Here is a 10,506-nt window from a genome sequence, read left to right as displayed (position 1 = left end):
CTGCTTTTTCATATGCAAAGATACCTAGTAAAGCTAGAGGAATCACAAAGAATTAGAAACATGACACCATCAGATGAGTAGAATAAACTAGTGACTGACTGCAAAGAAATGGAGATATACAAATTGCCTGACAAATAATTCAAAATAATTGTGCTAATGATGTTCAGAGGGCTATAGGAGAAGACAGGTAAACAACAAAATCAGGAAAATGATACAAGAACAAAATGAGAAGTTCAACAAAGAGAAAACAAAGAACCAAGCAGAAATTTTTAAAATGAAGAATACAATGACTGAAGAATTCAGTAAAGAGCCTCAACAACAGACTGGATCAAGCAGAAAAGAGAATCAGTAAACTCAAAGAGAGATCATTTGACGTTGTTATGTCTGTGGATCAAAAAGACAAAAGAGTGAAAAGTAGTGAAGAAAGCCTCTGGGACTTATAGGACACTGATAAGAGAAACAATCTATGCATTATTGGAGATCCAAAAGAAGAAGAGAGAGAGAAAGCCAAAAGCAGAAAGCTTATTAAAAGAAATAATGGCAGAGAATTTACAAATCTGAGGAGAGATTTGGATATCCAAGTTCATGAAGCTCATAGGTCCCCAAATAAATTTAAAGAGATCTTCTCCAAAGCACATTATAACAAAACTGTCAAAAATCTTAAATGTAATAACAAGTTTGACACTTAAAAGAGAACCCCCTCCAGAATGCTATCAGTGGATTTCTCAGCAGAAAACTTACAGGTCAGGAGTGACTGGAATAATATATTCAAAGTGCTACAAGGAAAAATATGCCAACTAAGAATATTTGGAAAAGCTGTGCTTCAGAATGAAGGTGAAATAAAAACTTTCCCAAACAAATAAAAGCTGAAGGAGTTCATCTCATGTCTTATAAGAAATGCTGAAAGGAATTTTTCAAGCTAAAATGAAAGAATTAGTAACATGAAAATGAGTATAAATAGAAAACATACTGGTAAAGTATATAGTCAAATTCAAAATATTCCAGTTTGTAACAGGGTAGTGTGTTAATCACTTAACTCTAGCATAAAGGTTATAAGACCTAAGTATTTAAAAATATCAATATCTACAATAATTTGTTAATGAATATACAATATAAAAAAAGATGTAAATTTTGTGACACGAAAACATAAAATGTGGTTGGAGGAATAAAAGAGCAGTGTTCGTACATGATCTAAGTTAAGTTGTTATCAGCTTAAAACACACTGTTATATCTATAAGATGTTTTATGTAAGCCTCAAGGTAATCACAAAGCAAATACCTATATCAGATACACACGAGATAAAGAGAAAGGAATCAGTCTGCCACTACAGAGAATCATCAAATCACAAAGACAGCAAGAAAAGAAGAAAGGAACTATAAATAAGCCAGGAAATAATTAGGATGGTATAAGAAATCCTTACGTATCAATATTACTCTAAATGTAAATGGATTGGTTGAATTCTCCAAACAAAAGGTATAGAATGGCTAAATGGGTAAAACACAAAACCCAACTATATGTTGCCTACAAAGAGAGTCACTTCAGATTTAAGGATAAATATAGGCTCAAAGTGAAAGAATAAAGATATTCCATGGAAATGGAAACCAAAAGAACAAAGATGCATATATTGTATTAGACAAAATATTTCTTAAATTAAAAATTATAATAACAGACAAAGAATATAATGGTAGAGGGGTAAATTCATCAAATAGATATAACAATTATAAATACACATGCACATGATATCAGAGCAGTTAAATATATTAAGCAAATACTAACAAATCTGAAGGGAGAAATAGATAACAATACAACAATAATAGGGGACTTCAGTATTCCACTTTCAACAATGGATAGATCATACAGACAGAATTAATAAAGAAATATTTGACTTGAACTATATTGTAGGTCAAAGGAACCTAACAGTTATATATAGGACAATTCTTCCAACAGCAGCAAACTATATATTCCTCTCAAGCACACATGAAACATTCTCGAGAAGTTAGGTCACAAAACAAGTCTCAGCAAATTTTTAAAGACTGATTATGCTAAGTATCTTTTCCAACCAAATGGTAAAACTAGAAATCAGTGATAGGCAGACAACTGGAAAACTAACAAATATGAGGAAATTAAACAACACACTACTGAAAAACCAATAGGTCAAAGAAATAAAGGAAATCAAAAATACCTTGAAACAAATGAAAATGGAAGCACAACAGATCAAAACTTATGGGATGTAGCAAAAGCAGTTCTAAGAGAGAAGGTTATAGTGATAAATGTCTATATGAAGAAAAAAGAAAGATCTCAAATAATCTAACTTTGCACCTTGAGAAAATATAAAAAGAAAAATAAACTAAGACCAAAGTTAGTCAAAGGGAAAAGGTAACAAGATCAGAACAAAAATAAATGAACTAAAGAATAGAAAAAAAAATTTGAAAAGAGCACTGAAACCAAGAGCTATTTTTTTAAGATAACAAAACTGACAAACCTTTCGATAGACTCACCAAGAAATAGTACTCAAAAAAGTTAGAAATTAAAGAAACATTACAACTGATAGCACAGGAATACAAGGGATCATACTAGACTGCTGTGAACAATTATATGCCAACAAATTTGATAATCTAGAAGAAATGGATAAATTCCTAGATACAACCTACCAAGTGTAAATCATGAAGGAATAGAAAATATCAATAAATAAGAGATTAAATAATCAAGAATTTCCCAACAACAACAACAACAACAACAACAAAACAACCCAGGACCAGATGGCTTCACCAGAGAATTCTACCAAACATTTAAATAAAAATTAACACCAATTATTCTCAAACTCATCCAAAAATTGAATAGGAAACACTCTCAAATTCATATTAAGAGACTTGCCTTACCCTGATGATAAAGCCAGATAAGGATACTTGTTACAAGAAAACTACAGACAAAATCCCAGATGAATATAGATGCAAAAGTTCTCGACAAAATATTACCAAACTGAATTCAACAGCATATTAAAAGAAACATATACTATGATCAAGTGGGATTTATCCCTGGGATGCAAGGATGGTTACTACACGCAAATCAATAAATATGAAATACCGCATTAATAGAATGAAAGATAACAATCAAATGATCATCTCAATAGACTCAGAAAAGCATTTAACAAAATTCAACATCCTTTCATGATAAAAATGCAACAAGTAGATATAGAAGGAACATACCTCAGTATAATAAAGGTTATATACAACAAGCCCATAGCTAATACCATACTCAATGGTGAAAAATCGAAAGCTTTTCCTCTAAGATCAGGAACAAGGCAATGGTGCCTATTTTTGTGACTTCTATTCAACATAGTACTAGATGTCCTAAGAGAAATTAGGCAAGAAAAAGAAATAAAAGACATCCAAATCATAAAGAGGAAGTAAAGTTGTCTCTGACATAATCTTGCATATAGAAATTTTAAAGACTTTACCAAAAAACTGTTAGAACTAATAAACAAATTCAGTAAAATGTTAGGATACAAAATCAACATACAAGATCAGTTGCATTTCTATATATTTATGATAAACTATCTGTAAAAGGTAAATTTAGAAAAAATTCATGTACAATAGCATAAAAACAATAAAATACTTAGCAATAAATCAAGTGAAAAGATCTATACACTTTTGAAAACGATGACATGAATGAAAGAAATTGAAGAAGCCACAAATAAATGGAAAGATATTCTTTGTTTATGCATCAGAAGAATTAACGTTGTTAAAAATCCCAAAGTCATCTATGGATTCAATGCAAAAATTCCAATGGCATTTTTCACAGAAATAGAAAAAACAATCCTAGGGTGCCTGGGTGGCTCCGTCGTTAAGCGTCTGCCTTCGGCTCAGGTCATGATCCCAGGGTCCTGGGATCGAGTTCCACATCGGGCTCCCTGCTCGGCGGGAAGCCTGCTCTTCCTCTCCCACTCCCGCTGCTTGTGTTCCTGCTCTCGCTATCTCTGTCTCTGTCAAATAAATAAATAAAATCTTTAAAAAAAAAAAAAAGAAAAGAAAAAACAATCCTAAAATTCATATGGAAGCACAAAAGGCCCCATATTGCCACAGCAATTGTGAAAAAGAACAAAGCCAGAGGGAGGCATCACACTTCCTCGTTTTAAACTATATTACCAAGCTATAGTAATCAAAACAGTATTGCTCTGGCATAAAAATAGATGCACAGACAAGGGAACACAGCTAATACCCAGAAATAAACCTGCACATGTATGGTCAACTAGTATTTAATGATCCAAGAAGACTCAATGGAAAAAAGACAGTGTCTTTAGTGAATGCTGCTGGGAAAACTGGTTATTCACATGAAAAGAATGAAGCTGGATACCTATCTTACTCACAAAAATTAACTCGATATGGATTAAGCCTTTAATGTAAAACCTGAAACTATAAAACTCCAAGAAAACATAGGGAAAAATCTTCTTGATATTGGTCTTGGCAATGATTTTTTGGAAATGATACTTAAAGCACAAGCAGCAAGATAAAACAATGACAAGTGGGACTATATTAAATGGAAAAGTTGTGTAGCAAAAGAAATGATCAACAAAACAAAAAGGCAGCCTATGGAAGGGGAGAAAGTATTTGTAAACCATGTATCATATATAATGGAGTCATACAATTTTTTAGCAAAAACAAAAAACAAGCCCAAAACAAATAATGAGAATAAAAATGTGCAAAGGATTTGGGTAGACATTTTTCCTAAGAAAACATACAGATGGCCAGCAGGTACCTGAAAAGGTGCTGAACATCACTAATTATCAGGGAAATGAAAATCAAAACCGTAAGATATCCCTTCATACCTGTTAGAAGGGATTTTATCAAAAAGGCAAATGAGGCGTACCTGGGTGGCTCAGTCAGTTAAGTGTCTGCCTCTGGCTCAGGTCAGGATTGCGGGGTCTGAGATGGAAGCCCGGGGTTTGGGCTCCCTGCTTAGGAAGGAGCCTGCTTCTTCCTCTCCCTCTATGCCCCTTTCCCCTGCTCATGCTCTCACTGTCTCTCTGTCTCTCTCTCAGATAAATAAAATCTTTAAAAAAAAAAGGCAAATGACAAGTGTTGGCTAGGATATGGAGAAAATGGAACACTTGTGAACTGTTGGTGAGAATATAAATGAGAATACCCATTATGAAAACAGTATGGAGGCTCCTTAAAATATTCAAAAGAGAACTACCATATGATCCAGCAATTCCAATTCAGGATATATATCCAAAGGAAATGAAATCAGGATCTTCAGGAGATATCTTCACCCCCATGGTCATTGCAGCATTGTTCACAGTGGTCAAAATATAGTCACAATCTAAATGTCTGTTAATTAATGGATGAATAATGGAAATGTGCTATGTGTGTATATACATACACACACATATACACAATGGAATATTATGCAGCCTTAAGAAAGAAGAAAATCTTGCCATTTGCAATAGATGAACCTTGAAGGCATTATGCTAAGTGATGTAAGTCAGAGAAAGGCAATGTATGAGTCTACTTATATGTAAAATTTTAAAAAGCAAAATTCATGGAACAGAGTGTAGATTTGTTATTGCCAGGAAATGAGGGTTAGGGGAAATGAGGAAGATATTCAGTATTGGGTACAAACTTTTCAGTTGTAAGAGGAATAAATTCTGAGGATCTAATGTAAAACATGGTGACTACAGCTAACAATATATTATATTGAAAATTGCTAATTGAATGCATCTTAAATATCCTTATCATAATAACAAAATTGTAAATTTGTGAGGTGTGACAGATGTGTTAATTAATCTTAAAGTGGTAAACATTTCTCAGTATATACTTGTATCCAGTCATCACATTGTATATCTTAAATTTACACGATGTTATGTCAGTATGTCTCAATAAAGGCAAAAAAATGAATATCTAAAATCAATAATCTAACTTTCTAATGAATCATGGAACACTACATCAAAAACTAATGATGTAATGTATGGTGATTAACATAATAAAATTAAATTAAAAAAAAAAAGAAAGAAAGCTAAACCCAAATGAAACAGAAGGAAGTAAATAATAAATATTGGAGGGAAATAAATGAGAGAATATTAAACATAGAGAAAAATAGAGAAAATCAACAAAACCAAAAGTTTCTTTTTGAATGATCAAAATTGACAAACCCTTAGTTCCATTGATCAATAGTAGAAGATTTGTTACTGTATTAGTAATGAAAAAGTTATCATTACCACCAAACTTACAGAAATAACAATTATAAGGGAATATTATGAACAACTGTATGCCAACAAATTAGCTAACAAATGAAGAACTGAGAAAGACACAAAATACCAAAACAGACATTGACAGAAATAGAAAATCTGAACAGACTAAAAACAAGTAAAAACATTGAATTAGTAATCAAAATAACTTTCCACAAAGAAAAACCCAGACTTAGGTAGCTTCCTTGGTGAGTTCTACTAAGTGTTTAAAAAGTTAATACCAATTCTTCAAACTTTTCTGAAAAATAGAAGGGGATAGAATACTTCCTAACACATTCTATGAGTCTAGTTTTATCCCGATACCAAATCAGACAAAGACAACCCAAGAAAAGAAAATACAGACCAATATCCCTTAGGAGTATGATTGCAGTAATCCTCAAAAAACTCTAGAGAGAATTCATTACAGAATCTTAGTAAAAGTAGTATACCCCATTACTAAGTGGAATTTATCTCATGAATGCCAGGTTTGTTCAACATACGAAAAATATGCAATGTAATACCAAAGAATAAAGAGAACAAATGCATAGTCATATCAGCAAATATAGAAAAAGGAATCTGACAAAATCTAGCACCTATTCATAATAAAAAATACTCACCAAACTAGGAATGAAAGTATCATGCTCAACTTGATAAAGGGCATCAATGAAAAGCCCACAAGTAGTATAATATATAGTGGTGAAAGAGCTGAACTTTCTGAGATCAAAACCAAGACAAGATGTCTCAACATTTTTACTCAGCATTCTCCTGGAGCTTCTACCCAGGGTAATTAGCAACAAAATAAAAGGCATTCATATTGGAAAGGAAGATGTCAAACTATATTTGCAGATGGCATGATATTATATATAGAAAACTCTAATGAATATATATGTATCAAAAACTAGAGCTAATGAATGAATTCAGCAAGGTTGGCTACAGGATACAGAAACAATGAACAAATATCAATTCTGTTGCCATATACTGGCTGTTATTGATTGAATTGTATCTCACCCCCTCAAATTCATATGTTGAAATCCTAATCCTAGTATTTCAGAATGTGACTGTATTTGGAGATAGGTTCTTTAAAAAGGTTATTATGTTAAAATGAGGCTTGTAGGGTAGGCCCTAATCCAATTTTTTTTTTTTATTTTACTTTTAAGTAATCTCTACACCCAACAGGGCTCAAACTCTAACCCTGAGATGAAGAGTTGCATGTTCTACCAACTGAGCCAGTCAGGCACCCCTGGCCCTTATCCAGTCTGACTAGTGTCCTCATAAGAAGAGGAAATTTGGACACACAAAGAGACACCAGGGATGTACTTGCATGGAGCAAAGAGAATATGAGGATGTAGAGAGGAAGTGGCAAGCTGTAAGCCAAGGAGAGAGCCCTGAGAAGAAACCAAACCTGCTGATACCTTGATCTTGGACTAATCATCTCCAGAACTGTGAGGAAATAAATTTATGTTGTCTGAGCCACTCAGTCTGTAACATTTTGTTTTGGCTGCCTTGGCAAACTAATATACTAGCCATGAACAATCCAGAAACGAAATCAAGAAAACAATGCCATTTATAATAGCATCAAAAATAATAAAACACTTAGGAATGAATATAGCAAATAAGTACAAGTCTAGTACAATGAAATTGCAAAACAATTTTGAAAGAAAGTAAAGAAGACTGAGAGATAAGGAGATAAGCATCCCATGTAAATGGGTTGCAAGACTTGATACTGATAGGATGGCAGTAGTCTCCAAATAAATTTACAGATTAAATGTAATCCCTACCAAAATTCCCACTGCCACTTTTGCACTGTAACCAAAAGAGTTTGGTACTCGCACTAGGCTAGACATATAGATCGACAGGATAGAATTGAGAGGATACAAATTCCATGTATTTATGGCCATTCGCTTTTCAACAATGATGCCAAGTTCATTCAATGAGAAAATAATAATCTTGTCGACAAATGGCTGAGACAGTTTTTTATCCATATTCAAAAGAATAATTTTAGTCCCTTTCCTTACACTGTATACAAATATTTAAACAAGATGGATGAAAGACCTTAATGTAAGAGCTGGAACAAGAGAACTCTTAGAAGAAAACAGAGGTGTAAATCTCTGGGACCCTGGATTAGGCATGGGTTTCCTTTTTTTTTTTTTTTTTTTTTAGGCATGGGTTTCTGATAATACATGACACCAAAAGCAAAAATAACCAATGGAAATATATAATTAGACTTCATAAAAATGTGCATCAGAGGGTATTATCAAGAAAGTGAAACAGCAATTCACAGAATGGGGGAAAATGTTTGCAATTCAGGTATCTGATAAGAGCCTAGTATCCAGAATGTAGAAGGAACTTCTACAACTCAACAATGAAAACAAACAACCCATTTAAAAGGGGGGGCAATGGTTTGGATATACAGCTCTCCAAAGAAGAAATACAAATGCCCAGTAAGCACATGAAAAGAGGCTCAATATTAATATTTACTAGGGAAATGTAAATTAAAATGACAATGAGATACCACTTCATGCCAACTGGGATGGCTATAAAATAGAAAATAACAAGTGTGTGTGAGAATGAGGAGAAATCGGGGCCCTCATACATTGCTGAGAATGTAAAAAGGTGCAGCCACTGTGGAAATCAGTTTGTCAGTGTTACATAGGGTCACCATTATCACCATATGTCCCTACAAATTGTAATAGTAGCACATGGATGTTCATAGCATTATTCATAATAGCCCAAAAGTGGGAACAACTCAAATGTTCATCAACTGATGGATATAAAAACATAGTAGAGGGCACCTGGGTGGCTCAGTCGTTAAGCGTCTGCCTTCGGCTCAGGTTATGATCCCAGGCTCCTGGGATCGAGTCCCACATCGGGCTCCCTGCTCGGCAGGAAGCCTGCTTCTCCCTCTCCCACTCCCCCTGCTTGTGTTCCTGCTCTCGCTGTCTCTCTCTCTGTCAAATAAATAAATAAAATCTTTAAAAAAAAAAAACATAGTAGATCCCTTCAATGGAATATTATTTGGCAGTAAAATAGCTACAACATGGATGAACCTTGAAATCATGCTAAGTGAAAGAAGTGAGACACCAGAGGCCACATATTGTAGATTCCATTTATGTGAAATGTCCAGAATAGGAAAATCCATAGAGACAGAGTAGATTAGTGGTTGCCAGGGATTGGGGGGAAGGGGGAATAGGGAATGACTGCTAGTGGGCATGGTGTTTCTTTTCAGGTGATGAAAATGTTCTGAAATTAGATGATTGCTTTGATTTCACCATGTTGTGAATATACTAAAAACCACTGTATTAGACACTTTAAAAGGGTTAATCTTAAATTATGTGAATTGTATATCAATAAAATTCATATAGTAAAGATGAAAATAAAAAAATGATTAATAGGACAGGAAGACAAGATGAATGCAAGGTGAATAAAGGAAATGCAGAACAAAGCATCAGGACTGAAGATCAGCAGTGGTGGCAATGTGTGGTGATCTGTGCTAGGAGCAATCGCCTCCACCAAGGGCTCTGCAGAAGCATGACTGCTGCTGGGGCTGACACTTGGGATACATATTTTCTGTACTTCAGACACTTACCAGTTCAGAAAAATCTGGATAGTATATAAGGCTAGCAACGATGTCCACAACAATCAATATTTTCAGAGTCTTTCCATGTGCTCCATTATTGGCATTGTGCAGAATATTCTTTAACATGTTTATTTCATTTATTCACTAAGTGCTTGCTGAGCACTTGCCCATTTTCCTTTTTTTGAAAAATGCAGGATTTTAACTTCTCTTTGAGTACAATTGAGGAATAAATAAGGTCTATGTTTCTACTACACATTATTGCTACTTAAGAAGAAATGTAAGATAATACTCCTACTCTTTTTCGTAATTATTTTTAATAATCCATTTTAATAGTTTCTTTTCTACTACTTCAAGTTGCACATTTTTGTACTTTACTATTTACTGATTAAGAAAACTTTAGCTTATTAAGATTTAGAAGGAAGACAGTGTAAACATGAGTGAAATTTTAATGCAATGTATTATTTCATTATGAATGAGCAAAATATAATTAAAATATAATTATGTTGTTAATTTCATCTAAACAGTAAGTGTAGTATTGATATGAGGAGAAAGGGCATTAAGTATTCTTCCTGTTAACTCTTTCTGTAAAAAGTGATGTTAGCTGTTAGGTGATTTTTTTTAAGTACTTGATTCAAAAACACTCTATTCATAAAATTTTTACATAGAACTATAAAAGAGAAAAAAAGGTGAAATATCCATCAACAGT

This window comes from Neomonachus schauinslandi, chromosome 5 (assembly GCF_002201575.2).
Source record: "Neomonachus schauinslandi chromosome 5, ASM220157v2, whole genome shotgun sequence".
NCBI lineage: Eukaryota > Metazoa > Chordata > Mammalia > Carnivora > Phocidae > Neomonachus > Neomonachus schauinslandi.
Note: the sequence above shows the minus strand (reverse complement) of the source record.